General features: G+C 40.1%; 2 non-coding genes across 2 annotated transcripts; one reads left to right on the forward strand and one right to left on the reverse strand.

Moving 5' to 3' along the window:
- Positions 1-585: 585 nt before the first annotated feature.
- LOC148544529 (small nucleolar RNA R71) lies at positions 586-689 on the reverse strand. The gene has a single exon (XR_015901788.1). It is a non-coding gene; the product is annotated as a small nucleolar RNA R71 (small nucleolar RNA).
- Positions 690-20,204: 19,515 nt separating this feature from the next.
- LOC148544530 (small nucleolar RNA R71) lies at positions 20,205-20,311 on the forward strand. Its single transcript, XR_015901405.1, has one exon. It is a non-coding gene; the product is annotated as a small nucleolar RNA R71 (small nucleolar RNA).
- The last annotated feature ends 5,197 nt before the right edge of the window (positions 20,312-25,508 follow it).

Raw genomic sequence — 25,508 nt, forward strand, 5'->3', positions numbered from 1 at the left:
ATGACAGGTAGGAGAGGAGAGACATCAACTCCTCCATATACCGAACCGGAAAGGACCCTTCATAGACTTAGAAGGGAAGCAAGAGGGAAGAGAGTAGTGGGAGAAGAGGAATCTGAAGGAGAATCTGAGGACAATTTTGAGGAAGCTCTAGATCTCAACATGGATAGAGAAGTTCACAACCATGAGAGAGCTGATGGAAACAATGCCATTCCTGAGAGGAGGGTTCTTAGTTCATATATAAACCCAACCTCTGGGAATTGTGGTAGTAGCATCCAGAAACCACCCATTCAGGCCAACAATTTTGAGCTCAAGCCACAGCTAATATCACTTGTGGAGAATCATTGTTCCTTTGGAGGAAGTGCTAATGAAGACCCAAACCAACATCTCACAAAATTCCTGAGAATTTGTGACACTGTGAAGTCCAATGGAGTCCAGGAAGATGCCTATAAACTGCTTTTGTTCCCATTTTCACTTAGGGACAAAGCAGCTAAGTGGCTGGAATCATTCCCAAGGGGGAGCTTAACAACATGGGATGAGGTGGAAAGCAAGTTTCTGGCACGTTTCTACCCTCCACAAAAGGTCAATAGGCTTCGATCTGAGGTTCAGACTTTTAGACAACAAGATGGTGAAACTCTCTACGAGGCATGGGAGAGATTCAAGGACTTGACAAGGAAATGCCCACCAAACATGTTCCATGATTGGGTGCAACTGCACATCTTCTATGATGGGCTCTCTTATGAATCAAGGAAGGCTGTAGACCATTCATCAGGAGGTTCATTGAACAGGAAAAAGACTGTGGAAGAAGCCATTGAAGTGATCGAGACAGTGGCTGAGAATGAGCACTACTATGCATCAGAAAGGCACAACACTAAGGGAGTCATGGAGCTGAACCATGTTGATACAATTCTAGCCCAAAACAAGGTGTTTGCCAAGCAACTAGCAGAACTTACCAGGCAATTAGAAACAAAGCAAGTGGCTGCAATACACACACAAGATCAAGAGGAAGTAGGCATTGAAGGAGGTGATTGGGATGAGGTTAACTATGTGGGAAACCAACAAAGGCAATCATATGATCCACACTCCAACACTTACAACCCAGGCTGGAGAAACCACCCAAACTTTGGGTGGGGAAACCAACAAACCCAACCACAAAACCACAAACCTTACAACCACAACCAACAAAACAATTCCTCATACCAAAACTCCAACCAAAGATCATACCAAGCCACACAAAAAACTTACCCCCAATCATCATATCATGGCCAAAATAATCAACATACCCAACCTAATCCAAACCAACAGTTTCAAGATCAATTAAACCGGATGGAAGGAATGCTTGCAACCATGAGCCAAGACATAATTGAATTGAAGGCTTTTAAGGAAGAAGTAAATTCTAACTTGCAAAACCAGGGAGCTGCCATCCAGAAGCTAGAAAATCAAATTGTGTATTTGACTAAGCAAGCCCCTGGGACAAGCAGTTCTCATACTGTTAAGGCTATTGCAAGGGAGGAATGTAAGGCCATAACCCTCAGAAGTGGAAAGAATCTAAAGGAGATTTCAAGGGAAACTACAGAGGATGAAGCAAAGGAAAATGTGAAAGATAAAGAACAAGGACAATCTGTTACACCTTTTGCAACAAAAGAAAAAGAAAAAGAGGTCTTGAAGCCTTACACACCTAAAGCACCTTATCCTCAACGTTTGATGAAAAGTGAAAAGGATGGGCAATTCTCCAGGTTCTTGGAGATTTTCAAGAAGCTTCAAATCAACATTCCCTTTGCTGAAGCAATAGAGCAAATGCCACTCTATGCAAAATTCTTAAAAGAATTGATGACCAAGAAGAGAAGCTGGAGAAATGAGGAAACTGTGTTGTTAACTGAAGAATGCAGTGCCATCATTCAGCACAAATTGCCTCAGAAATTGAAGGACCCAGGCAGTTTCCAAATCCCCTGTATTATAGGAGAAGTCATGGTGGAGAAGGCCTTGTGTGATTTAGGGGCCAGCATCAATTTGATGTCGCTAACAATGATGAAAAGAATGAAGATTGAAGAAGCCAAACCAACAAGAATGGCCCTCCAATTGGCAGATCGATCTTTTAAATTCCCTCATGGGATAGTTGAGGATTTGTTGGTGAAGGTGGGAGAATTTATATTTCCTGCTGATTTTGTGGTGTTAGATATGGAGGAAGAAGCCAAGGCTTCAATAATTCTGGGGAGACCCTTCCTAGCTACTGCTGGAGCCATCATAGATGTACAAAAGGGTGAACTCACGCTTAGACTCCATGATGAGAAATTGGTGTTTAATGTATTCAAGGCAATGAGCTATCCATCAGAATCACTAAGGGAATGCATGAGGGTTGATGTAGTGGACATTGCAGTACAAGAAACTTTTGAGGAAACAATAAAGGAAGTGGTAGAGGAGGAGTTCACTAAGGATATTGAAGTTAGTGATATCAAGGATGCTGACACAACTATGCTAAGCAGGCCAGAGAAAGTGAAAGAAGAAAAGGAAGCACCAAAACCTGAGCTCAAAGCATTGCCCCCTAATCTCAAGTATGCATACTTGGGTAGTGATGAGAGTCACCCTGTTATCATTAGCTCGGCCTTGAGCCAAGAACAAGAAGAAGAATTGATCAAGGTGCTGCAAACTCATCAAGATGCCATTGGATGGACCCTAGCTGACTTGAAGGGGATAAGTTCATCCATATGCATGCATAAAATCTTGCTAGAAGAAGATGCTAGACCTTCCATTCAAGCTCAAAGAAGATTGAACCCCGTCATGAAAGAAGTGGTACAAAAGGAAGTGAGGAAGTTATGGCAGGCAGGGGCAATCTACCCCATTTCTGATAGCCCATGGGTTAGTCCCATCCATGTAGTTCCCAAGAAAGGTGGCATAACGGTGGTGCCAAATGAGAATAACGAACTCATACCCACAAGAACCATTACTGGGTGGAGGATGTGCATAGACTACAGGAAGCTCAATGAAGCCACCAGAAAAGATCATTTCCCACTCCCATTCATGGATCAGATGCTTGAAAGGCTTGCCGGACATGCTTACTATTGTTTCTTGGATGGATATTCAGGATACAACCAAATAGTAGTTGATCCTAGTGATCAAGAGAAAACATCATTCGTTTGTCCATATGGAGTTTTTGCTTATAGACGCATGCCCTTTGGATTGTGCAATGCACCTGCCACTTTCCAAAGATGCATGCTGTCCATCTTTTCGGACATGATTGAAAAATTTATTGAGGTCTTCATGGACGATTTTTCTGTGTTTGGGGATTCTTTTCCCAGCTGCCTACACCACCTTGCCTTGGTGCTTAAGAGGTGCCAAGAGACTAACCTGGTATTAAACTGGGAAAAGTGTCATTTCATGGTCACAGAAGGAATAGTCCTTGGCCACAAAATCTCTAATAGAGGCATGGAGGTGGACAGAGCTAAGGTGGAAATCATTGAAAAACTACCTCCACCAAGTAATGTCAAGGCAGTTAGGAGCTTTTTGGGCCACGCTGGTTTTTACAGAAGGTTTATTAGAGACTTTTCTAAAATAGCCAAACCTTTGAGTAACTTGCTTGTCTCTGATACACCCTTTGTATTTGATGGAAATTGCATGCTAGCCTTTGAACTTTTGAAGCAAAAACTTTCCTCTGCACCTATCATTGCCCCACCTTATTGGAACTTACCGTTTGAACTGATGTGTGATGCATCAGACCTTGCTATTGGGGCAGTGTTAGGACAAAGGAAAGACAATTTGGTACATGTGATTTATTATGCCAGTAGAGTCTTGAATGCTAACCAAAGGAATTACACAACCACTGAAAAAGAACTCTTGGCAATAGTCTTTGCGTTTGAAAAATTTAGATCTTATCTCATTGGATCTAAAGTCATTGTTTTCACTGATCATTCAGCTTTAAAATATTTATTTGCCAAACAAGAATCTAAACCGAGACTTATTAGATGGGTTCTCTTGTTGCAGGAATTTGACATTGAAATCAAAGACAAGAAAGGTGTAGAGAACAAGGTGGCAGATCATTTATCAAGGATACCATGTGAAGAAGGAAGCACACAAAGCACACATGTAAATGAGTGCTTTCCTGATGAACAACTCATGCTAATTCACAAGGCACCCTGGTTTGCAGACATAGCAAACTTCAAGGCCACTGGGAGTTTTCCTTTGGAATTTAACAAACATCAAAAGAAGAAATTGGTAAATGATGCCAAATACTTTATCTGGGACGAACCATACTTGTTCAAAAAATGTTCCGATGGCATACTCAGAAGATGCATATCCGAGGAAGAAGGAAAGGAAGTTTTATGGGACTGCCATGGTTCTACTTATGGAGGGCACTTTGCAGGGGAAAGAACAGCAGCTAAGGTGTTGCAGTGTGGTTTTTATTGGCCTACTATTTTCAAAGATGCAAAAGAATTAGTGAAACACTGCCTTGAATGCCAGAAAGCTGGGAACCTGCCAAGAAGAAATGAAATGCCACAACAATTCATTCTGGAACTTGAATTGTTTGATGTGTGGGGGATAGATTTCATGGGACCATTTCCCTCCTCATACTCAAATAATTACATTCTTGTGGCAGTAGATTATGTATCCAAATGGGTTGAAGCAATAGCAACTCCAACCAATGATAATAAGGTAGTCATGAACTTCCTCAGAAAACACATTTTTTGCCGTTTTGGGGTTCCAAGAGCAATCATCAGTGATGGAGGAAGCCACTTTTGCAACAAACCATTAGAGGCATTGCTCCTAAAATATGGAGTCAAACACAGGGTGGCCACACCATACCATCCACAGACAAGTGGGCAAGCCGAAATATCTAACAGAGAACTCAAAAGAATCCTGGAAAAAACTGTGGGAACTTCAAGAAAGGACTGGTCGATTAAGCTAGATGATGCTCTTTGGGCATATAGGACAGCTTTCAAAACACCAATTGGAATGTCTCCTTACCAACTAGTATATGGAAAAGCTTGCCATCTGCCACTGGAGTTGGAGCACAAGGCATACTGGGCCTTGAAACTTCTGAACTTGGACAACAAAGCCGCTGGAGAAAGAAGGATGTTGCAAATTCAAGAATTGGAAGAATTCAGAGCGGAAGCTTATGAGAATGCCAAAATTTACAAAGAAAGAGCAAAGAAGAAGCATGACAGCAACATAGCCCCAAGGAAATTTGAAGAAGGGCAAAAAGTATTGCTCTACAATTCTAGGCTGAAGCTATTTCCAGGGAAGCTAAAATCAAGGTGGTCTGGACCATTCCTTGTCACTAAGGTCTCCAACTATGGACAAGTAGAAATCATGGAAGAAAAGTCGCAACGAACCTTCATTGTTAACGGTCAAAGACTCAAACATTACTTGGGAGATGTGGAGGAGAAGGACAAATTTAAATATCACCTCAACTGAGGAAGCTGACCGTCAAGCTAATGACGATAAACAAGCGCTTGTTGGGAGGCAACCCAACCTGAGGTAATACCTTCTGCTGTTTCTTTTATTTGTTTCAATAAAAGGGGTAAAGTAGTTTCTGTGCATTGCAAAGAATTAAGTTTGGTGTTTCACACCAAACAATGAATTCATGGATCCATAGGTCAAAGGGGAATGTGTGACTCTAAGTTTGGTGTTCCACCATAAAGATCAACTGAACACAACAACCTTTGAATTATGTGAAAGGAACAACTATTCTAAGCAGTCACAGAAATGCTTAAAACCCTTAGTAGCAACATCATTCCAAGATAACTCAAGGATTCAAAGAACACAGAGAAGTAAGTGGGAGACTAAGTTTGGTGTTCACACACCAACTTAAAGAATCCGATACTTACCCATACATAGTTGAGCTAACCACTTAAGTGCTTGAGGAGCAAGCAACTTCATTACTCCTTGCAGGAAGGAAAGCATGAACCTTAAAGCATGAAGCAACATTTAGGAAGAAGAAGGAGAAATCAAAGTGATTCCTGACAACAAAGAGAAAACAAGGAATCTCACAAGGTGGTATTATTCCTTGATAATTCTTTAAAAAGGGTAAACAAAAGCATGTGTGTTCTGGTTTAAACTGTAAATGTTGAATCCTTCTGGAATGTGTAGTTTTTTTTTTTTTGTTAGTTGCTTTGAATAAAGTGAGTGCCTAGATGTTTGGATATAACTTCACCTTCTTAAACAAGTGCTTGCCATGCTTGTTCTGTTTCCAAAAATAAAAGAAAAGTTTGAACAAAAGTAACTTGGCTAAATTAGTGACAAATCAAGTAGAATTAAGTGGTGGTATGCATGCTTGATTGTTTAGTCACATCACTAAAATTAGAGAGTAGAATTATCATTTTTTATGTAGAAGTAAAAATTGTCCATGGATCTTGATGAATAAATGTCTTTGGCCATGAAAAAGAAAGAAAAAGGAAAAGAAAAAGCCACGGAAAAAGGCAACCAAAAAGCAAAAAAATTGAGAAAATAAGCTAGGCACCAATGGTTTGAACTTCTGAGACAAATGCCTGTGGTGTTTATGTATTAAGGATATGCTTGGATGAATAGGTTCTGAGGAGTGTTTCAACACTTGGTAACTTGGGTTAACTAACCCGGGATTATCAACCAAAAGTCCATTATCAAGAGCAACCTAAATACAAAACATTTAGTCACACAAAGAGGTGCTGGGCACCAATGTCTCAAGAAGAAATGTGAACTAAAATGCCTAAAGTGGATATGTGTAGTGCACTGTTAAGAAAAAGAAAATGCCAAAGGCTTGTGCAACACATGACACTAAGCAAACAAGGAGCAAAAGAAGCTCCAAGAAAAAGAAAAAGAAAAGAAAAACAAAGAAGAGAAAAGTGCCAAAGACATAAGAATAACAGGAGGCCATAGCAATTTTTGATGGATGCAATGAAAAAGTGATAATCCTACCTGATAAGTATGAAAAAGTGATGCTGCAACTTTCTGCATAAAACCCTTCTGATGAACTTCAAATGCTTGCTAATATAGCCAATGTAACTACTTTCTGTTCATACTTTCTTCTCAAATAACTCAGGACTTGCTTAGGGACAAGCAAGTATTAAGTTTGGTGTTGTGATGCCAAGGCATCATAGGCTAGTTTCACTAGCATTTTTCTGTTAGTTTTAGTTGTTTTATGCATTTTCTTGAGCTTAAAGTAACCAAAAATGGTTAAATGAAGAACAAAGTAATGAACCATCCAAACAATATGATTTTGATGCAAATTCCATGAGTTTTAGTTATAATACTTAAATGCTATGAATGGAAGATCTCTCATGAAATTTTGCAAGCCTTTGATGCAATTGTTTGGATGATTTCAGGGAAGAAGAGGCTAGGCAAGGAAGCAACAAAATCAATAAAGGAAGCTTGAATATCACATGTGGAGTTTAAGTTCCAGTTTAAGCCTAAACTGGAGCTTAAACGCCAAAAATTATGAAGGATAAGGAATGCTGGGATTGAAGTTTAACCTCCAGTTTGACCTCAAACTGGAGGTTAAACGCCAGAATGAAAAGCCTCACTTAAGGAGCATTCCACGTTTAACCTCCAGTTTGACCTCAAACTGGAGGTTAAACGCCAGAATGAGTATGCCACCCAGGGAGGAGTTCCACGTTTAACCTCCAGTTTGACCTCAAACTGGAGGTTAAACGCCAGAACCAGGAAGAGTACCAGGGGCCATTCCACGTTTAAGCTCCAGTTTGACTCAAACTGGAGCTTAAACGTGTTCGATAGTTTTTTTACTCCAGGGTTGCTCTCTCCACCTCCACGTTTAACCTCCAGTTTGACCTCAAACTGGAGGTTAAACGTGTTCGACACCTCCAGGGCCACCATTCCAAGCTTCCACGTTTAACCTCCAGTTTGACCTCAAACTGGAGGTTAAACATGTTCGACCTCCAGTATGCCTCCACCCTCTTCCACGTTTAACCTCCAGTTTGACCTCAAACTGGAGGTTAAACGTGTTCGACCTCCAGGATGCCTCATTCCTCTTCCACGTTTAACCTCCAGTTTAACCTTAAACTGGAGGTTAAACGTGTTCGACTACATTACTCTCCAGGGCTACCATTCTTCCATTTCCACGTTTAAGCTTCAGTTTAACCTTAAACTGAAGCTTAAACGTGCCTTTACAAATGGCCTCACTGGAAGTGTCTGGCGTTTAAGCTGCAGTTTAAGCTTAAACTACAACTTAAACGCCACTCTTGAAAAAAGTTTCTGGGCCAAGAATATTGTGATTTAAGTTAGTCTTTGAGCACAATTATTAACTTAAACTTACTTTGGTATGAAACCCAATTGAATATCATGGTTTATGGGATTGGGCCTGAAGGATTGATGAGTTTGAAATCTCAATTTGTTGAGTCATGTGTCATTATTTGATTATCACTAAGTTGGCTCAATAAATGTTACAGGATGTGGATCAAAAACCTCATCAAGATTATGGATCATAAACCCAAGGCAAAAGGAAAGCAAGGAGAGGCCTCAAAGCCCAAGAAGCACAACTGAAGCTCAATATAGAAAGTGTATAAATAGGATAGAAGTTAAGTTAGAAAGGACTTTTACTTTCACTTTTAGCTAGTTTTCCTTTTCTTTGTAATTGAATTGAGAGCTATGATTCACTAAACCCCCTTTCATTGGGTTAGGGAGCTCTATTGTAATTCAATGAATCAATAATAGTTTATCTTCTTCTTCAATCTTTTCTCTTGAATTTTGTTAGAAAGCTTCTCGATCTAATTCCATTGAGTAGTTATCTTGGGAAAGAGACTACTCATACTTGGAATCCTTCGGAGCCTTGGGAAAGGAATGGAGGATTCATGCTAGAGAAGCTTTCTCACAGTGGATTGGATTGGGGTTTGGATGGATATTGTGACATGTAATCCTACCAAATTGTGGTTCATGAAATTGTGTGGTATAATCAGTGATCAAGCATCATCTCTTCTTATGAACATTTAAACCAAGGGATTGGGAATTTGTTTGTTTTTAGAGAGCATTGGTGAGCCAAGGAATTGGGATCCAATCATATAAGATTGCCAAGCAAAATTCAATGAATGCATTGGTTGAGGAAGAGATATACATGTTTTGATTCGGAGATTTCAATATCTCCTAAACCCAATGAATTCCCCATTTCTGATTTCCACTTTCTCTTTACATTCTGCAATTCAATTCTTGCAATCATCCCCATTCCCTTTTAATTTCAGCAATTTACATTCTGCTCTTTAATTCATGCAATTTAAGATTCAGCCATTTAATTTTCTTGTCATTTACTTTTCCCGCCAATTTTACATTCCGCAATTCTCATCTCAAATCTTGATTCCGCTCAACTAGAACACACTTCTAATCCAAATTGCTCACTCAACCAATCCTTGTGGGATTCGACCTCACTCTATTGTGAGTTTTTACTTGACGACGATAACCGGTGCACTTGCCGGAAGGAATTTTGCCGATCGTGCAATTTCCTAAATCGTAGCATAACACGTTTATGCGCATCAAATACCTTACGTGAGTAAGGGTTGATCCCACGGAGATTGTCGGCTTGAAGCAAGCTATAGTTATCTTGCAAATCTTAGCCAGGAGATTAATGATAAAAATGGTTTTGCTTAAGAAAAGTAAATAACATGAAATAAATGGTACTTGTGATTCAGTAATGTGGAAAAGGTTGAGGTTCTGGAGATGCTGTGTCATCTGAATCTCTGCTTTCCTACTGTTTTCTTCTCCAAACACGCATGGCTTCCTTCAATGGCAAGCTGTATGATCCTCTCGGATAAAAAATACCAGGTACGACCTCTGCACGGCTAATCAACTGTCGGATTTCTCGTCTCAGATGAAAAATACCATGTACAGCTACTGCACGGCTAATCATCTGTCGGTTCCCGCCAGCGTCGGAATAGGACCCTTATCCTTTTGCACACTGTCACTGCGCCCAACATTCGCGAGTTTGAAGCTCGTCACAGTCATCCCTTGCTAGATCCTACTCGGAATACCACAGACAAGGTTTAGACTTTTCGGATCCCAGGAATGCTGCCACTTGGTTCTAGCCTCTACCACAAAGGTTCTAATCTCACGGACTCGGTTCGTAGATCAGAGACCCAAGAGATACGCACTCAAGCTGTTGCCCAATGGCTACGTTGAGCTCAGATAGAACGGGAATGGTTCTCATGCTTCTGATGCATGGAAACTTGTCTCTCAACAATTTTCCTTCGGCAAGTATACTGAATTGTCGTCAAGTAAAAACTCACAATAGAGTGAGGTCGAATCCCACAGGGATTAATTGGTCAAGCAACTTTAATTAGAGGAATGTTCTAGTTGAACTAAGCAGAATTAGATTTGAGATTTGCAGAAAATTAAATGGCGGGAAAGTAAATAGCAGAAAACGTAAATACTGGAAATAAAGAGCTGAATGTAAATAGCTGAAAGTAAATTGCAGAATCTTAAATGGGAATGGGGAAGATGCTCATAAAAGTAGATTGCAGAATCTATAGAGAATGGGTAAGATCAGAAATGGGGAATTCATTGGGCTTAGGAGATATTGCATTCTCCGGATCAAGTTCATTTTCATCTCTTCCTCAATCAATGCATTCATTGATCTCCTTGGAAATCTTAAGTGATCGAATTCCAATTTCTTGGTAATTCAATCTCTCAAATCTTAATTAATAGCCAATTCCTTGGTCAATTGCTCATGAGAAGAGATGAAGTATAGTCACTGATTATACCACGTGTATTTCCAAATCAAAGTGTTGGTAGGATTATATGTCACTATATCCATCCAAACCCCAATTTGGTCCAACATGAGAAAGCATTTCTAGCATGATCTCTTCATTCCTCTTCCAAAGTTCCGAAGAGATCCAAGTATGAATAGCTTCTTTTCCAAGATAACTACCCAATTGAATGAAGATTGAAAGCTTTCTAGTAAAATCAGGAGAAAAGAGAGAAGAAGAATAATGAAAACTAATATTGATCCATCAAATTACAACAGAGCTCCCTAACCCAATAAAAGGGGTTTAGTTGTTCATAGCTCTGGGAATGAAAAGCATAGATGGAGAGTACATTCTGAAAATTAAACTAAAAGTTGTAGAGAAAGTAAAATTATACAGAGAGTAGTTCTCAAATTTCCAATCCCTTTTTTGATTCAAAACTACCCCTATATATACTACTCTTCTGATCTTCTAGTTGGTTCTTCAAATCTTGGATATGGGCCTTTGGATCTTGAGTTTGAAGCAGTTATCCTCTTCAGTGGGCTTAGCTTTACTTGCAGAGAGAAAGTATGAAGTAGGTAGGGACTTTTAGCTTAGGACGTTAGTGGCGTTAACGTTAAGTGAAAGTGTGGGTTCGAGAACATTAGTGGCAGTCACCTTTTTCACTAACGTTCCTAGCCCAAGGGTGATCCACGTTAACTTCAACGTTAGTGGCACCAACGTGACCACTAACGTTGCCTCTTGATCCTTCGCACATGTTATTAGGACTTACCTTTTCCAATAACGTTGAGAATCCTCCCTTCCCTACGTTAGAGTTCACGTTAGTGTGGCTAACGTGACCTTTAACGTAGGCTTGCCAAATCTTCAAAAACGTTAGTGACACTTACCTTTGTCACTAACGTTTCAAAACGCCCCTACTTCCCACGTTAGAGTTCACGTTAACTAGGTTAACGTGGCTTCTAACGTGGTGGTGATAGCCATCTCAAACGTTAGTGACAAAGGTGAGTGTCACTAACGTTGGCTCATCATTCTTTCATCCACGTTAGCTTCCACGTTAACTAAGTTAACGTTGCTCATTGTGGCTCATTCCAACGTTAGTGACAAAGGTGAGTGTCACTAACATTGGCGATTCTTGCTCCCTCCACGTTAGCTTCCACGTTAACTAAGTTAATGTGGCAACTAACGTGGCTCAAAGTGGCTTAGTCCAACGTTAGTGACAAAGGTGAGTGTCACTAACATTGGCTTCATTTCCTTCTTCCCCACGTTAGAGTCCACGTTAACTGAGTTAACGTGGCTCTTAACGTGGCCAATATGAGCTTGGTCTAACGTTAGTGACAAAGGTGAGTGTCACTAACGTTGGCTTCATTTCCTTCTTCCACGTTAGAGTTCACGTTAACTTAGTTAACGTGACTCTTAATGTGGCCTATGATGGCTTCGAGGACGTTATTGGCGATTACTTTTCTCATTAACGTTACAAGCTAGCTCCCATCCCACGTTAGTGGTTACGTTAGTTAGACTAACGTGGCTGCTAACGTGGTTCTTCCTTGCTTCCTTTGTCCTAAAATCAAGCAATAGAGTGCATCAAAGTTCTAATTCAAATCATGAGACATGCATCATCCAGTTTGTTATACAATTCTTGCATAATTCTCATGAAATCATGTAAAGTGCACAATGTTTTCTTGAATCAAGATGTAAGTGAAATTCTACCCAAAACTTGCTTATTTCCTAAGAAAATGCATGAAACTACCCTAAAACAGTAAAGAAAAGGTCAGTGAAACTGGCCAAAATGCCCTGGCATCATAACACCAAACTTAAAGCTTGCTTGTCCCTAAGCAAGTACTGGAACAAGAGAATGATGAATGAAATGCTAAGAGATATGAGTCATTATTGTGGAAGTCATGTCCTTAGTTTTATGGTGGTTTCATGTATAGAAACTTAGGTTCATTCCTTCACTGGCTTTCAGAACTTTATCATGTCTTGAATACTCACTTGATTGTACCCTATGAGACTTTTATTCATTGATCCTTTTATTGTTTTCAGGGTTTGATTGTGCTCTTAGGCTAAGTGCTCTGTGAGGGGGCGACTCTTTATGATAAGCTTTCAGCCAACACTCCCGAACCAGTTGGTTCAAGGTGTTAGGTGTTAAGACACCCCTAAGGACTTACTCCCTCAAGTCTCTTTCCCCCATACATACACACCACAGGCACATGATTTGTTTATTTTCTTTCTTGAGACCTTGGTGTCCAGCACCTCTTTGGGTTACTAAGTGTTCTGTAGCAAGGGTTACTCTTAATAGTGGACTTTCAGCTGATAATCCCGGGTTAGTTAACACAAGTTACCAAGTGATAAGGCACCCCTGAGAGCTTATTCATCCAAGTAAATCCCTTACACAGGAGCACCACAGACACATGCCTCAAGATTCAAACCCTTGGTGCCTAGCCTTATTTCTTACTCTTTTCCTTTTATTTCTCAACTTTCATTTTCTCTTTCCCTTTTTCTTATTAGGATCTTGTTATTTAGCTAATCTCATGGGGTGTGTTTCAAGCATATGATTCCGGATAGATAGTTGCCTTCCCACCTTATTGGTGAACCAACTTAGCTAATCTATTACCATACCACAAACTTAGGAACTTACTCCACAATATGAACTCCACTCTGGTCTTTTATAACAAATATTCTCTTTTTATTTGGCTTAAAAAGGACAAGCATACAAGTAAACAAGGTGAAGATGCAGCATTGACATTAAAACCAGCACATATATGACGAAAGCAATAAAAACAAACATTAAATTCTAATGATTTAAACTAATGAGTAACTATTAATCGAGGGCACCTTGGGACATCCAATTTTTAGCATTTCAAGTATATGAAATTAAGTAACAATACAACCTTCGGGTGATGGTTTCTAGTTGTCCCCTTGCTGTCATCATCCATAGTTTTTGCTCTTTCACTTCCTTGGATGATGGTGCACCATTTCCTCAGAAAGTTCCTGCAAAGTTATTGGAAGTTGCTTGTTCCCAAAGCACTTGAGAAATAGTTAGCTTGCATGTATGCTTGTGAATTTCTGAACTTAATTTGGTGTGTGAACACCAAACTTAGTTCCTTGCTTAGTACAACAGATTGCATACTTGCAGAGAGCCTCATATGTTGTTATTAACTAAACAACTATTAACTAAAGACTAAACTACTGCTAAGTGGTTCCCTTGATTGGTTGGAGCTAGCATTTTGCCATTGGAGTGTAGTGTGATTCTAACTAATATCTTTGGTGGAACACCAAACTTAGAATTACACTTTCACTCTTGGATTGTTTTGGTGTGGAACACCAAACTTAGCTCCTCGTAATACAGGGGAAACAACTTGTGATCTTTATTGAAATGACGATGAAAAAGAATACTACCTTAGGTTAGGTTGCCTCCCAACAAAGCACTCTTTTAGCGTCGCTAGCTCGACGATTCCTCCCTTACTTGAGATGATACTTCACTTTGGGGTTTTTCTCTATGTTGCCCATATAATGTTTGAGCCTTTGTCCGTTCACAGTGAAAGTCCTCTCCGAACTTTCATCCATGATTTCTATGTGTCCATACGGCGAGACCTTTGTGACAAGAAAGGGTCCTGACCACCTTGATTTGAGTTTTCCTGGGAACAGTCTCAATTTGGAGTTGTAGAGGAATACTTGCTGCCCCTTTGCGAAACTCCTGGGTGCCAGATGGAGGTCATGTCTTCTCTTCGCCTTTTCTTTATAAATCTTGGCATTTTCATAGGCTTGAGATCTAAATTCCTCCATCTCTTGCAGTTGCAGAATCCTCTTTGCACCAGCAGCAATGCTGTCAAAATTTAGTATCTTGAGAGCCCAGAGAGCTTTGTGTTCCAACTCCAGTGGTAAGTGACAAGCTTTCCCATACACCAGTTGATATGGGGACATTCCAAGTGGTGTTTTGAATGCTGTTCTGTATGCCCAAAGAGCATCATCCAGCTTCTTCGACCAATCCTTTCTTGATACTCCTACAGTCTTTTCCAAAATCCTTTTTAGCTCTCTGTTAGATATCTCAGTTTGCCCACTTGTTTGGGGATGGTAAGGCGTGGCAACCTTGTGTTTTACCCCGTATCATAGGAGAAGATCTTCTAGTGGTCTGTTACAAAAATGGCTCCCTCCGTCACTGATGAGTACTCGTGGGACTCCAAATCTGCTAAAGATATTCTTCCTGAGGAAGTTCATGACCACCTTGTTATCATTTGTTGGGGTTTCAATAGCCTCTACCCACTTGGAAACGTAATCCACTGCTACCAAAATGTACTTGTTTGAATATGAGGTTGGGAATGGTCCCATGAAATCGATTCCCCACACATCAAATAGTTCCAGTTCTAAGATGAAGTTTTGTGGCATCTCATTTCTTTTGGGTAAGTTTCCAGCTCTTTGACATTCATTGCACTTCTTTGCCAGTTCTTTGGCATCCTTGAAGAGGGTGGGCCAAAAGAATCCGCTTTGCAACACCTTGGCTGCAGTTCTATCCCCTCCAAAATGGCTTCCATAGCATGAGCCGTGGTAATTCCACAGGACCTCTCGTCCCTCTTCTTCTGAAACACATCTTCTCAGGATTCCATCTGAACACTTCTTGAAGAGATATGGCTCATCCCAGACAAAATATTTTGCATCATTTATGAGCTTTCTTTTTTAATGTTTATTGATCTCTGGAGGTAAAGCCCCAGTTGCCTTGAAGTTGGCAATGTCTGTAAACTATGGTGCTTTGTGAACTGTCATCAACTTCTCATCAGGGAAGAGCTCATTTACACTTGTATCATGTGTTCCACCTTTATCATGAGGAATTCTGGATAGGTGATCCGCTACCTTGTTCTCCACTCCTTTCTTGTCTCTAATTTCAATATTAAATTCCTGCAACAATAAGATCCATCTTATTAGTCTTGGTTTTGATTCTTGCTTGGCAAACAAATATTTAAGTGCTGTGTGATCTGTGAAAATAATCACTTTAGCACCAATGAGGTATGATCTAAACTTGTCAAATGCAAAAACTATTGCCAGTAACTCCTTTTCAGTAGTGGTATAATTTCTTTGCGTGTCATTGAGGACTTTGCTAGCATAGTATATCACATGGACTAAGTTATCTTTCCTCTGCCCTAACACGGCCCCAACTGCAAAATCAAATGCATCACACATCAATTCAAATGGTAAGTTCCAATCAGGTGGGGAAATGATAGGGGCAGAGGACAACCTCTGTTTCAAATTTTTGAATGCTAGCATGCATTTTTCATCAAAGACAAACGGTGTATCAGATACAAGGAGATTGCTTAATGGCTTGGCTATCTTTGAAAAATCTTTAATAAACCTTCTGTAAAAGCCAGCATGCCCTAAAAAACTCCTAATTGCCTTGACATCACTGGGTGGAGGAAGTTTTTCAATAAGTTCCACCTTAGCTCTGTCCACCTCAATGCCTTGGTTAGAAACCTTATGGCCAAGGACTATTCCTTCAGTCACCATAAAGTGACATTTCTCCCAGTTCAAGACCAGATTGGTCTCTTGGCACCTTTTTAATACCAAGGCTAGGTGATTTAAGCAACTAGGAAAGGAATCTCCGAATACCGAGAAATCATCCATAAAGACTTCAATGAATTTCTCTATCATATTCGAGAAGATAGAAAGCATGCAACGTTGGAAAGTTGCAGGTGCATTACATAGCCCAAATGGCATGCGCCTGTAAGCAAACACTCCATATGGGCAAGTGAATGAGATTTTCTCTTGGTCTCTGGGATCAACAACTATTTGGTTATATCCTGAATAACCGTCGAGAAAACAATAATATGCGTGTCCTGCAAGTCTTTCCAACATCTGATCCATGAATGGAAGGGGGAAATGATCTTTTCTTGTAGCTTCATTCAGTTTTCTGTAGTCTATGCACATCTGCCATCCTGTGACGGTCCTGGTGGGGATTATTTTGTTCTTCTCATTGGGGACTACAGTTATTCCTCCCTTTTTTGGGACGACATGCACGGGGCTAACCCAGGGGCTATCTGAGATCGGGTAGATTACCCCTCCCTGCCATAACTTCATAAACTCTTTCTGTACTACTTCCTTCATGATTGGGTTCAGCCTCCTTTGGGATTGAATGGATGGTTTGGCATCATCTTCCAACAGTATTTTATGCATGCATATGGCCGAACTGATTCCTTTCAGGTCAGCGAGGGTCCATCCAATGGCATCCTTATGCTTTCGCAACACTTGGAGTAATTCATCCTCTTGATCTTGGCTGAGGGATGAGTTTATGATCACTGGGTAGCTTTCATTCTCTCCTAAGTATGTGACGTTGGGCTTTTTGCCAGTAAAGAATGTCATAAAAATAGTCGCGTTGTAGATATAGTCTCTAAACCGACAAAAATCCCTTCGTACAAATATTTTGGTTGTCACAAGTAATAAATCCCTAAATAAATTGATAACCGAAGTATTCAAACCTCGGGTCGTCTTCTCAAGGAATTGCAGGGAGGTATGTTCTTATTATTGGTTATGAAGATTTTAAATTGGGGGTTTTGGAAGTAAGGAAGCAGTATGTTGCACAAAAAGAATAAAATAAAATAGTAATAATAAAATAAACTCTTGGCAAGGTATGAAGACTGGAGATCATATCCCAGTTATCCTTATCAATTATAATGAGAATTGGATTATTCTCCCACTTTATTAACCTCTAACTATGAAGGTAAGTTAAGTGGATGAATTAATTCTTGAAGAATTCCAATTCTCAATCAACAACGAGTTTGATAACTCAAGAGTCACCAATTATTTAACCAAAGCCAAAAGGGGAGAAATTCTACTTGAATGAAAATAATTTGGATAAATCGAGAACTTTAATAAATTAAAGAAAGCAATCATAAGTCTGGAATACCTCAATTAACTCTAATAAAGACATCAAATGTAACATGGAAGAGTTCATAAATTAAATTGGAAAAATAAATAAAAATAAAGAACCTGGGATTGAGAGTCATTCCTAAAACTAAGAGAAATCCTAAATCCTAATCCTAAGAGAGAGGAGAGAACCTCTCTCTCTAAAAACTACATCTACTCCTAAAATTGTGAATATGAGAGCCTTCTTATGAATGGATGCAATCCCCACTTTATAGCCTCTAATCTGTGTTTTCTGGGCCGCAAACTGGGTCAAAAACAGTCCAGAATTCGCTGGTTTCGAATTTTGCCATGCTGGATTTCCGTCACTGCAATGCGGCCGCATGTATCACGCGGTCGCATCACCTAGCGTCAGAGGAACTATAGCATATTATATATCAAATCGAAGCCCCGGACGTTAGCTTTCCAACGCAACTAGAACTGCATCGTTTGGATCTCTGTAGCTAAAGTTATAGCTGTTTGAGTGCAGAGAGGTCAGGCTGGACAGCTTAGCAATTTCTCCAACTTCTTGCATTCCTTCCACCTTTGCATGCTTTCTTCCCCTCCTCCAAGCCATTCCTGCCTTATAATATCTGAAAACACTTAACACACATATCAAGGCATCTAATGGTAATAAGAGAGGATTAATAATAAGCAAATATAAGATCAAAGAAGCATGTTTTCAATCAAAGCACATAATTAGGAAGGCAAATGTAAAACCATGCAAATAATATGAATAAGTAGGTAAAGAGTAGATAAAAGCCACTCAATTGAGCACAAGATAAACCATGAAATAGTAGTTTATCAGTATGCATATTTGAGAGTGGGTGGCAGTGTTTTGAGTTCAAGTTTTGGTGCTTCTAACTTTTCATTCTCTTCCTTTGGTGCACCTTGTATATGAATTTCTGCTGTTGCGGCCTCTTCACTAGACGTTGATTCCTCCTCGGTCAACCCTTCAGGTTCTCCTTCTTCAAAGCTCTCCTGCACTGCATCTTCCAGTGAGTCCAACCTCATACACTCTCCCAATTGTTCTGGAGGGTAACTCATGGCCTTGAACACATTGAATGTCATCTTTTCATTGTGTAATCTTAGGGTGAGGTCACCTTTTTGGACATCAATGACAGCTCCAGCAGTAGCTAAAAACGATCTTCCCAGGATGATGGAGGCATTGGCTTCCTCCTGCATGTCCAACACTACAAAGTCTGCTGGGAAGATGAAATCCCCCACCTTCACCAGCAAATCTTCTACTACACCATGAGGGAACTTGAACGATCGGTCTGCCAGTTGTAGGGCCATTTTTGTTGGCTTAGCCTCCTCGATCTTCATTTTTCTCATCATAGCTACTGACATCAGATTTATGCTGGCTCCTAAGTCACATAGAGCTTTCTCCACTGTGATCTCCCCTATAATACAAGGGATCTGGAAGCTCCCAGGATCCTTTAATTTCTGGGGTAGCTTGTGCTGAATGATGGCACTACATTCCTCGGTTAGTATCACCGTTTCGTTGTTCTTCCAACTTCTCTTTTTGGTCATCAATTCCTTCAAGAACTTGGCATAGAGCGGCATTTGCTCTATTGCTTCAGCAAAGGGTATGTTGATCTGTAGTTTCTTGAAGATTTCCAAAAATCTTAAGAACTGATTGTCATCCCCCTTCTTCTTCAATTGCTGAGGGTATGGGACTCTTGGGACGTCTGGCTTCAGCATTTCTTCTTTTTTTTGCGGACTCGAAGTGGAAACTTGAACTCCATCTTGCTCTTCTTCCTTTTCATTTGAGCCCTTTTCTTGTGGTTTCTGGGAAGCTTCTTTCAGTTCCTTCCCACTCCTGAAGGTGATAGCCTGACACTCCTCCTTTTGGTTTGAGTCAATATCGCTGCGAGGGTTGTGGCTGGGAATTTGCTTGAATAGGTAGCCAATTTGTGTCTCAAGTTTCTTGATGCCAGCATCTTGATTCTGCATATTGGATCGCACTTCTTCTCGGAATGCCTTACTATCTTGAATCTCTTTGCATATGCCTTCAAGTATAGTCTCAATCCTTGAGAGTCTATCTTCAGATGATGGTGAGTTGAGGTTGGAGGGATGAGAAGGGCCATTTTGGCTTTGGTATGGATGTTGAGGTGTGTTGTTAGGTGGGTGTTGATATGATCTTTGCGTGGAATGTTGGTGGGCTGCATTGTTGTTGGGGTTGTGGCGTCTCTGATCTTGGTCTTGGTCTTGTTGATTTCCCCACCCAAAGTTTGGGTGGTTCCTCCAACCAGGATTGTAGGTCTTGGAGTATGGATCATGTGCTTTCCTAGGTGAGTTTCTAATGTAGTTGGCTTGTTCTTGCTCATCCTCTGCCTCTGCATTCACTCCCTCTTGAGTTGCTGATGAGGTGGTGATTGCTGCTACTTGGTTCCTCTCCATCTTCTTGGTAAGATTAGCCAGCTGCTTGTGATAAGCTTGTTTTGGGCCAGCAGTGCATCCACATTGTTTAGCTCCATCACTCCTCTAGTGTTGCCTCTTTCAGAAGCATAGAAGTAGTCATTCTCAGCTACAGTCTCAATGACATCTATGGCTTCTTCAATGGTCTTCTTCTTGTTCAGAGATCCCCCGGATGAGTGGTCTACTGCCTTCTTCGATTCATAAGAAAGACCTTCATAGAAAATGTGCACCTGCACCCATTCATTAAACATATCTGGTGGGCACCTTCTTGTAAGGTCCTTAAACCTCTCACATGCTTCATATAGAGTCTCACCATCTTGCTGCCTGAAGGTTTGTACCTCAGCTCTCAACCTATTGATCCGTTGAGGAGGATAGAATCTTGCCAAGAATTTATTCACCACATCTTCCCAGGTTGCTAAACTCTCCTTTGGGAAGGATTTCAGCCATTTAGATGCCTTGTCCTTGAGTGAGAAAGGGAACAGAAGTAGTCTATAGGTGTCAGGATGAACACCATTAGACTTCACAGTATCACATATCCTCAGGAAGGTGGTTAGATGTTGATTGGGGTCTTCTTGGACACTCCCTCCGAATGAACAATTGTTCTGAACAAGGGTGATGAGATGTGGCTTTAGTTCAAAGTTGTTGGCATGTATGGTTGGCCTTTGGATGCTACTTCCGCAATTTCCTGGGTTTGGATTGATGTACGAACCCAGAACCCTTCTCTCTTGTCCAGCCTGATGTGCTGGACCTTCTCGGCCATGGTTGTGAGCCTCTTCTTCATGATGGTTCTCCATATTCTCATCTATATCTGGTTCAAAGTACTCCTCCTCTTCCTCAGCACCAACTACTCTCTTTCCTCTTGCTTCCCTCCTTAATCTAAGGAAGGTCCTCTCAGGTTCAGAATCAAAGGAAGTTGAAGCCCCGCTTCTTCTACCTGTCATACAACCAACAAGGCACAAGCAAGGAAATAGATGCAGAAAGTATTTCTGTTAAAATTGCTATTAGTGTGAGTGATGCAATATATCAAACAGTTAGTGTGTTAGTGGACTGAATTGTAAACAACTAAGAAAATGGGTAGGGGAAAGGGGAGAAAATAACTAAAACTGAAAGTAAATTACTCAAACAAAATTTTAAATCAAACAAAAGAAAAATGCTCAATCTAGTTATCCTCCAACTTAATCATTGTTGATACAAAATCAATCCCCGGCAAGGCGCCATAAACTTGATGCATGGAAACTTGTCTCTCAATAATTTTCCTTCGGCAAGTATACCGAATTGTCGTCAAGTAAAAACTCACAATAAAGTGAGGTCGAATCCCACAGGGATTGATTGGTCAAGCAACTTTAATTAAAGGAATGTTCAAGTTGAACTAAGCAGAATTAGATTTGAGATTTGCAGAAAATTAAATGGCGAGAAAGTAAATAGCAGAAAACATAAATGCTGGAAATAAAGAGCTGAATGTAAATAGCTGAAAGTAAATTGCAGAATCTTAAATGGGAATAGGGAAGATGCTCATAAAAGTAGATTGCAGAATCTATAGAGAATGGGTAAGATCAGAAATGGGGAATTCATTGGGCTTAGGAGATGTTGCATTCTCCGGATCAAGTTCATTTTCATCTCTTTCTCAATCAATGCATTCATTGATCTCCTTGGCAATCTTAAGTGATCGAATTCTAATTTCTTGGTAATTCAATCTCTCAAATCTTGATCAATAGCAAATTCCTTGGTCAATTGCTCATGAGAAGAGATGAAGTATGGTCACTGATTATACCACATGCATTTCCAAATCAAAGTGTTGGTAGGATTATATGTCACTATATCCATCCAAACCCCAACTTGGTCCAACATGAGAAAGCATTTCTAGCATGATCTCTTCATTCCTCTTCCAAAGTTTCGAAGAGATCCAAGTATGAATAGCTTCTTTTCCAAGATAACTACCCAATTGAATGAAGATTGAAAGCTTTCTAGTAAAATCAAGAGAAAAGAGAGAAGAAGAATAATGAAAACTAATATTGATCCATCAAATTACAACAGAGCTCCCTAACCCAATGAAAGGGGTTTAGTTGTTCATAGCTCTGGGAATGAAAAGCATAGATGGAGAGTACATTATGAAAATTAAATTAAAAGTTGCAAAGAAAGTAAAATTATACAGAGAGTAGTTCTCAAATTTCCAACCCCTTTTTTGATTCAAAACTACCCCTATATATACTACTCTTCTGATCTTCTAGTTGGTTCTCCAAGTCTTGGATATGGGCCTTTGGATCTTGAGTTTGAAGCAGTTATCCTCTTTAGTGGGCTTAACTTTACTTGCAGAGAGAAAGTATGAAGTAGGCAGGGACTTTTAGCTTAGGACGTTAGTGGCATTAACGTTAAGTGAAAGTGTGGGTTCGAGAACGTTAGTGGCAGTCACCTTTTTCACTAACGTTCCTAGCCCAAGGGTGACCCACGTTAACTTCAGCGTTAGTGGCACCAACGTGACCACTAACGTTGCCTCTTGAACCTTCGCACACGTTATTGAGACTTACCTTTTCCAATAACGTTGAGAAACCTCCCTTCCCTATGTTAGAGTTCAGGTTAGTGTGGCTAACGTGACCTTTAACGTAGGCTTGCCAAATCTTCGAAAACGTTAGTGACACTTACCTTTGTCACTAACGTTTCAAAACGCCCCTACTTCCCACGTTAGAGTTCACGTTAACTAGGTTAACGTGGCTTCTAACGTGGTGGTGATAGCCATCTCCAACGTTAGTGACAAAGGTGAGTGTCACTAACGTTGGCTCATCATTCTTTCATCCACGTTAGCTTCCACGTTAACTAAGTTAACGTTGCTCATAGTGGCTCATTCCAATGTTAGTGACAAAGGTGAGTGTCACTTGATGCCAAGGCATCTTAGGCTAGTTTCACTAGTATTTTTCTGTTAGTTTTAGTGGTTTTATGCATTTTCTTGAGCTTAAAGTAACCAAGAATGGTTAAAAGAAGAACAAAGCAATGAACCATCCAAACAGTATGATTTTGATGCAAATTCCATGAGTTTTTAGTTATATTACTTGAATGCTATGAATAGAAGATTTCTCATGAAATTTTGCAAGACTTTGATGCAATTGTTTGGATGATTTCAGGGAAGAAGAGGCTAGGCAAGGAAGCAACAAAGTCAATAAAGGAAGCTTGAATATCACATGTGGAGTTTAAGTTCCAGTTTAAGCCTAAACTGGAGCTTAAACGCCAAAATCATGAAGGCTAAGAAATGCTGAAACTGAAGTTTAACCTCCAGTTTAACCTTAAACTGGAGGTTAAACGCCAGAATGAAAGTCTCACCAAAGAAGCATTCCACGTTTAACCTCCAGTTTAACCTTAAACTGGAGGTTAAACGCCAGAATGAGAATGCCAATCAGGAAGCATTGCCACGTTTAACCTCCAGTTTAACCTTAAACTGGAGGTTAAACGCCAGAAATGGGAAGTGCACCAGGGAGCCATTTCCACGTTTAAGCTCCAGTTTGACCTTAAACTGGAGCTTAAACGTGTTCGACCAAGTTTTCTCCTCCAGGGTTGCTTTCTCCATTTCCACGTTTAAGCTCCAGTTTAACCTTAAACTGGAGCTTAAACGTGTTCGACACCTCCAGGGCTACCTTTCTCAGCTTCCACGTTTAAGCTCCAGTTTAACCTTAAACTGGAGCTTAAACGTGTTCGACCTCCAGGATGCCTTCTTCCATTTCCACGTTTAAGCTCCAGTTTAACCTTAAACTGGAGCTTAAACGTATTCGACCTCCAGGGCTACCCTTTCTATCTCCACGTTTAAGCTTCAGTTTAACCTTAAACTGAAGCTTAAACGTGTTCGACTAAGTTACCCTCCAGGGCTGCCTTCTTCCATTTCCACGTTTAAGCTTCAATTTAACCTTAAACTGAAGCTTAAACGTGCTTCCACAAAAGGCATCACTGGAAGTGTCTGGCGTTTAAGCTACAGTTTAAGCTTAAACTGCAACTTAAACGCCACTCTTGGAAAAGGTTTCTGGGCCAAAAATATTGCGGTTTAAGTTAGTATTTGAGCACAAACATTAACTTAAACTTACTCTGGTATGAAACCCAATTGAATATCATGGTTTATGGGATTGGGCCTGAAGGATTGATGAGTCTGAAATTTCAATTTATTGAGTCATGTGTCATTATTTGATTATCACTAAGTTGGCTCCATGAATGTTACAGAATTTGGATCAACAGCCTCATCAAGATTATGGATCATAAACCCAAGGCAAAAGGAAAGCAAGGAGAGGCCTCAAAGCCCAAGAAACACAACAGAAGCTCAATATAGAAAGTGTATAAATAGGATAGAATTTAAGTTAGGAAGGACTTTTACTTTTTCATTTAGCGAGTTTTCATATCTTTGTAATTGAATTCAGAGCTATGACTCACTAAACCCCTTTCATTGGGTTAGGGAGCTCTATTGTAATTCAATGAATCAATAATAGTTTATCTTCTTCTTCAATCTTTTCTCTTGAATTTTGTTAGAAAGCTTCTCGATCTAATTCCATTGGGTAGTTGTCTTGGGAAAGAAACTACCCATAATTGGAATCCTTCGGAACCTTGGGAAAGGAATGGAGGATTCATGCTAGAGAAGCTTTCTCACAGTGAATTGGATTGGGGTTTGGATGGATATTGTGACATGTAATCCTACCAAATTGTGGTTCATGAAACTGTGTGGTATAATCAGTGATCGAGCATCATCTCTTCTTATGAACATTTAAACCAAGGGATTGGGAATTTGTTTGTTTTTAGAGAGAATTGGTGAGCCAAGGGATTGGGATCCAATCATATAAGATTGCCAAGCAAAATTCAATGAACGCATTGGTTGAGGAAGAGATAAACATGTTTTGATTCGGAGATCTCAATATCTCCTAACACCCAATGAATTCCCCATTTCTGATTTTCACTTTCTCTTTACATTCTGCAACTCAATTCATGCAATCACCCCCATTCCCTTTTAATTTCAGCAATTTACATTCTGCTCTTTAATTCATGCAATTTAAGATTCCGCCATTTCAATTTCTTGTCATTTACTTTTCCCGCCAATTTTACATTCCGCAATTCTCATCTAAATCTTGATTCCGCTCAACTAGAACACACTTCTAATCCGAATTGCTCACTCAACCAATCCTTGTGGGATTCGACCTCACTCTATTGTGAGTTTTTACTTGACGATAACCGGTGCACTTGCCGGAAGGAATTTTGCCGATCGTGCAATTTCCTAAGTCGTAGCATAACTAGTTTATGTGCATCAAGTTTATGGCGCCGTTGCCGGGGATTGGTTTTCGATTGACAATTCTCAAATTGGAAGTTAACTAGATTGAGCATTTTTTTTGTTTTGATTAATTCAGTACAAGTTACTTGTTGAATTTCAATTTCTGCACTCTGTTACATGCTTTCTTTCTTTATGCCTTTAAATTCAAGCAACTAACTCACTGACTCACTAACTGTTTGAATTAATTCCTCAATTGCTCTAACCATACTCTTCCATTAACCAAGAGTATTTCACTTGTTTGTTGCCTGTGCTGTGTTCTT

Source organism: Arachis ipaensis, chromosome B9 (assembly GCF_059453495.1).
Source record: "Arachis ipaensis isolate K30076 ecotype BB chromosome B9, ASM5945349v1, whole genome shotgun sequence".
Taxonomy (NCBI): Eukaryota; Viridiplantae; Streptophyta; class Magnoliopsida; order Fabales; family Fabaceae; genus Arachis; species Arachis ipaensis.